This window comes from Leucoraja erinacea, unplaced genomic scaffold, assembly GCF_028641065.1.
Source record: "Leucoraja erinacea ecotype New England unplaced genomic scaffold, Leri_hhj_1 Leri_1153S, whole genome shotgun sequence".
NCBI lineage: Eukaryota > Metazoa > Chordata > Chondrichthyes > Rajiformes > Rajidae > Leucoraja > Leucoraja erinaceus.
The window spans coordinates 43971-50309 of NW_026575400.1; the positions used below are offsets into that span (position 1 = coordinate 43971).

The 6339-nt window shown below is 50.1% G+C and overlaps 1 pseudogene; it reads right to left on the minus strand.

Moving 5' to 3' along the window:
* Positions 1 to 345: 345 nt before the first annotated feature.
* Positions 346 to 5140, minus strand: LOC129715384 (NACHT, LRR and PYD domains-containing protein 3-like; annotated as a pseudogene).
* Positions 5141 to 6339: the final 1199 nt, after the last annotated feature.

Below are 6339 nucleotides of genomic sequence, written 5' to 3' on the forward strand. Positions count from 1 at the left end.
GCTATCGGTGGAGGAAAACAGCCAATTCCATTATTTTGATTCATCACAGCTCGTCCAATGTCTTCGATGACGGAGCTCCTGGAAAGGTGTGATGATTCACAGCTGCTGGATTTGACAAATCATTACCGCAAGAGGCTGGAAGAGGCCACTCAAGAGGCGGTGGAGAATGTCGTCTTCGTTCTAGCGTACGAGAGATATTTCAGTGAACAAGAGTACAAGGTAGGGAGAGGAATGGATGAGTGGGTAACTTCAGCCGATACACAAATGTTTTCATTCACAAATATTGTGGGCTGAAGGGTCCATTCTTGTGCTGTCCTCGTTGTAATGAGTCGAGTCATATACACGTCAAGGTACAATACATGTTTATTAAAGTCCACTCACTCACACAATTCATCTGCATGGTGTTACAGTAACTAGCAGCTACTCAAATGACCAATAAACATAATATGACATAGTGTTCATAGCAAAAGGATTTGAGTCTAGGAGCAGGGAGGTTCTACTGCAGTTGTACAGGGTCTTGGTGAGACCACACCTGGAGTATTGCGTACAGTTTTGGTCTCCTAATCTGAGGAAAGACATTCTTGCCATAGAGGATTTGAGTATAGGAGCAGGGAGGTTCTACTGCAGTTGTACAGGGTCTTGGTGAGACCACACCTGGAGTATTGCGTACAGTTTTGGTCTCCTAATCTGAGGAAAGACATTCTTGCCATAGAGGGAGTACAGAGAAGGTTCACCAGACTGATTCCTGGGATGTCAGGACTTTCATATGAAGAAAGACTGGATAGACTCGGCTTGTACTCGCTAGAATTTAGAAGATTGAGGGGGGATCTTATAGAATCTTAAGGGGTTGGACAGGCTAGATGCAGGAAGATTGTTCCCGATGTTGGGGAAGTCCAGAACAAGGGGTCACAGTTTAAGGATAAGGGGGAAATCCTTTAGGACCGAGATGAGGAAAGCATTTTTCACACAGAGAGTGGTGAATCTGTGGAATTCTCTGCCACAGAAGGTAGTTGAGGCCACACAGTTCATTGGCTATATTTAAGAGGGAGTTAGATGTGGCCCTTGTGGCTAAAGGGATCAGGGGGTATGGAGAGAAGGCAGGTACAGGATACTGAGTTGGATGATCAGCCATGATCATATTAAATGGCGAATGGTGCAGGCTCGAAGGGCCGAATGGCCTCTACTCCTGCACCTATTGTCTATGTTTGGATGGCAGGCAGGCAGCACCGGATATCTGGCATCATCATCAGCATCAGCAGCGCTGAGTACCCGGGTCACGTGACAGCGGGCAGGGCCGCCTCTGACGTCACCGCCCGGGAAGCGTCGGGGTTTAAAGGGGAGGGAGGGCGGCCGTTTAAAGGGGAGGGAGTGCGGGGAATCGGCCAACAATATTCCAGTCCCCAGGGCGGTGACGTTTACACCACGAGATGTTCACACGAACACTGTCAGTCCGGGTCTGGGTTCCTGCAGCGACCTCAGTTCCTTCTTCCCGGTTGGACCGAACTTATTCCCCCCCAGCCTGAAACATGTGGAGGAATAAAGAGGAAATAAACAGATGAAACAACAGTGTCAATAACAGGGACTGGGGTTAATATTTCAACAACACTTACAGAACAAAATCACAGGAGAAAGAAGCCCGCGGATGGATGGATGGATGGATCCCCTGATATTTGATCACATTAAACATTAACACAAACACTCACCCGATCCGCTCCAGTCTCGGGAGGGTCAGTATGAGGTCGCGGAGAGCGGGGACACATCGGTCTGTGAGGGAGTTGTCTGTCAGGTACAGCTCCGTCAGTGAGGTGTTTGTACTGAGAGCGGAGACGAGATCCTCGGCTCCAGAATCTGTGAGACCGACACTGTCCAGCCTGGAGATGAGAGAGAGTGAGGGTGAGGGACACACAGAGAGACAGGAGACGGTGCAAATCCCCAGTGTTTATCAGTGACACAATTACTGATCATATTAATGTTCAGTGTCAGACACCCAGTGAGTGTAAACACAATCTCTCACAGTCTGGGACTTACCCCAGTGTCTGTATTTTACAGTCCGGGTTCCTCAGAGCATCAGACACCAGTTTCACTCCGGAATCTCCCAGTTTATTCTCACTCAGCCACAGCACCGTCACCGTGTGGTTTGTACTGAGAGCGGAAACACAGATCCTCGGCTCCAGAATCTGTGAGACCGACACGTTGCAGCCTGGAGATGAGAGAGAGTGAGGGTGAGGGACACAGAGAGACAGGAGACGGTGCAAATCCCCAGTGTTTATCAGTGACACAATTACTGATCATATTAATGTTCAGTGTCAGACACCCAGTGAGTGTAAACACAATCTCTCACAGTCTGGGACTTACCCCAGTGTCTGTATTTTACAGTCCGGGTTCCTCAGAGCCGCAGACACCAGTTTCACTCCGGAATCTCCCAGGTCGTTGTAATCCCAGTCTAAACACAAACAGACAGAGTAAGAAACAAACGGATACAAACCCCGCCCGGTGAGGCTGAGATAGACAACTTCTCCCAAAGGGATATTTCTGGAAACACCTCAGCACATTATTGAACAAATCTGTGTGGATGTGGGTGTTTGGTGACTTTCACCATTTATTCTCATTCCCCGACAACCGGGACAAGATGTTTTCTCATTCCCCGTGCAGTGAACGGCGGCAGGGCAGGGCAGGGCAGGGCAGGCAACAGGCGTGTCCCGGGGGAAGGGGTCGATCACCGTGACCCGGGGGAGCCCAACCACCCCGTGCACAGTGACGGCCGCTCGGCCCCATAGAAGGGGTGCTGGACGGACGGAATAACAAAATAGTGGAACAATTTTACAGTTCAGTGTTAGCATCAAACGGATATTTACCCCAAGTCCTGACACTTGTGCAGAACCGGTCCCAGCCGCTGGAGACCTTCACACTGAATGCGGCAGCTCTCCAGATCGAGGTGTTTGATTGTATCACAGAGCCTGATGGCATGAGACAGGACCGCACAGTCAATCGGGGTCAGTCCCAGTCCACTGAATGAAAGTGTTTCCACAGATCCCAGTGTCTGCTGAGCCAGTGCAGGATTCTGTGACTCAAACAGGTAGTGCATCGTGTTCAGGAGCCTCCGTTTATCAGCTTCACTCTCTGTGTTTCCAGCCCCCGGCGTTTAACCTCCCCCTTCACCCAGTCAATCACTCGGCAGATTGTTTGATGAGGGAATTTACCCAGAAACTCCTCCAGGATCCAAGCTGTCCGTGGGGAGGAGAGACCAGCGACAAAACGGAGAAATACTTCAAATCGCCCGTCTGTCATGCCATGGGCTTCAATGAGGAGTGTCGTGATATCCCCGCGATCTACAGTCAGGAATTGTGCGAGTGCGGCTACAAACTCTTGGATGGTGAGGTGCGGGAAGGTGTACACCACGCTCCGGGCTGAATCCTCTCTCTCCAAAAGTTCCATCAGGAACCCGGACAGGAACTGGGAAGGCTGCAGATTGTATTTGATCAAATCTCCATCTGTGAACACAATCTTCTTCTCAGCCACTCCAGTGAAGGCCATCTGACCAACCCTCAGTAACACCTCACGGAGGTTCTCAATCTCACGGCCGTGGTTTTTCAGGATGTTGTAAATAAAGTAGCAATATAGTTGTGTGATGGTCTTGGGAACTCGCTGCGGGTCCCGGTGTGTTTGTGTGAAGAAGGGGCCCAGTGCCAGGACAAGGATCCAGCAGTAGGAGGGGTTGTAGCTCATGGTGTACAGGATCTCGTTCTCCTTCACATGTTTGAAAACAGCTGCTGCCACCGTCTGATCTTCAAAATACCTGGTGAAATATTCCTTCCGTTCCTCACCAACAAATCCCAGGATTTCAGCCCAGACACTGATCTCTGCCTTTTCCAGTAAATGTAACGCAGTGGGGCGGGTGGTCACTAGCACTGAACACCCTGGGAGCAGCTTGTGCTGGATTAAACTGTACACAATGTCAGACACTTCACACCACCACTCGGGATCTGGGCACTGGTGCTTAGGTTCTGTGTCTCTCCGACTGTCAGCAAAATCGATTCTGCCCTTGAATTCATCCAGACCGTCGAATATAAACAGCAATCCCTCTGGGTTCTTCCAGACCTCCTGCAGCATATTCCCAAAGTAAGGATACTGATCCAGAATCAGTTCCCTCAGGTTTATTCTGTGTTTAATCATGTTCAAATCCCGGAATTTGAAACTGAAGACAAACTGGAATTGTTGGAATATTTTCCCTGTGGCCCAGTCATGAACAATCTTCTGCACCATTGTTGTTTTTCCGATCCCCGCGACTCCGGACACTGATGCTGAACTCCCCGACTCCGGACACTGATGCTGAACTCCCAGATCGGGATTTACTCCGGGAAAAGCTGCTGTGGAACAATTGATCAGTCCTGATTTTTTCCAGTTCTCCCCGGAGATGTTTCTCTTGCCATTCCTCATGGTCCCGACCTCTTGCCAGCAGCTCATGTTCCACCAGTGTCCGATCTCGAACAGTGGAGATGATTGTGAGCTCAGCGTATCGATCAAGCAGCAGGAAATTCTTAACCTTCTCGTTCATCAGGATGGTGTTGACACTCAGTGTTTCAGTCTGTGCTCGCAGAGTCTCCTTGTGTTTCTGTTGAACATCTGTGGACAGAGAGACAGCATGTATTGAGTATAGGAGCAGGGAGGTTCTACTGCAGTTGTACAGGGTCTTGGTGAGACCACACCTGGAGTATTGCGTACAGTTTTGGTCTCCTAATCTGAGGAAGGACATTCTTGCTATTGAGGGAGCCCAGCGTAGGTTCACCAGACTGATCCCTGGGATGGTGGGACTGTCATATGAGGAAAGATTGAAAAGACTAGGCTTGTAGTCACTGGAGTTTAGAAGGATGAAGGTGGGAGGGTCTTATAGAAACATATAAAATTATAAAAGGACTGGACAAGCTAGATGCAGGAAAAATGTTCCCAATGTTGGGCGAGTCCAGAACCAGGGGCCACACACAGTCTTAGAATAAAGGGGAGGTCATTTAAGACTGGGATGAGGAGAAACTTTTCCACCCAGAGAGTTGTGTGAATCTGTGGCCATTTGGGACTGAGATGAGGAGAGACTTTTCCACCCAGAGAGTTGTGTGAATTTGTGGAATTCCCTGCCACAGAGGGCAGTGGAGGCCAAGTCACTGGATGGATTTAAGAGAGAGTTAGATAGAGCTGTAGGGGCTAGTGGAGTCAAGGGATATGGGGAGAAGGCAGGCACGGGTTATTGATAGGGGATGATCAGCCATGATCACAATGAATGGTGGTGCTGGCTCGAAGGGCCGAATGGCCTCCTCCTGCACCTATTTTCTATGTTTCTATAAGAGAGGAGGAGGGGAGGAGATTGAGGGTGATTGAGGTGGAGTTGAGGGTGGAGGAGGGTGAGGAGGAGAGGGAGGAGGGGAGGGGAGAGGGGAGGGGAGGAGAGGAGAGGAGAGGAGGGGGGGAGAGGAGAGGAGAAGAAAAATGAGGGGAGGGGAGGAGGAGGGGAGGAGGAGAGGAGAGGAGAGGAGGGAGAGGGGAGAGGAGGGGAGAGGGGGAGGGGAGAGGAGAGGAGAGGAGAGGAGGAAGGGTGAGAGAGAGAGGGGGAGGAGGAAACATTGCGGATGGTAACAGTCGATGGGATCAATTACAAGTCCAGGACAAGGGGTCACAGTTTAAGGAAAAGGGGGAAATCTTTTAGCACCGAGATGAGAAAAACATTTTTTTTCACACACAGAGAGTGGTGAATCTGTGGAATTCTCTGCCACAGAAGGTAGTTGAGGCCACACAGTTCATTGGCTATATTAAGAGGGAGTTAGATGTGGCCCTTGTAGCTAAAGGGATCAGGGGGTATGGAGAGAAGGCAGGTACAGGATACTGAGTTGGATGATCAGCCATGATCATATTGAATGGCGAATGGTGCAGGCTCGAAGGGCCGAATGGCCACTCCTGCACCTATTTTCTATGTTTCTATGATCACGGCTGATCATCCCCAATCAGTTCCCCGTTCCTGCCTTCTCCCCATATCCCCTGACTCTCTCTCGCTATCTTCAAGAGCCCTATCTAGCTCTCTCTTGAAAGAATTCTCTCCAGAGAACCGGCCTCCACCGCCCTCTGAGGCAGAGAATCCCACAGACTCACACAACTCTCTCTGGGTGAGAATGACAGACTCTACTGACAGAGAGCAGCTGGCCACTGGAATCCCCGTAGAGGAGTCTGACTACTCAAAATGACCGAGGAATGTGACACTAACACATAGTTCCCTGTCCATCCTCCAGAGCCAGCAAGGAAGGCCCAACGCCCAAGTTGTGACACATTCTCATCAGGCAGCTAAAGACAATACAC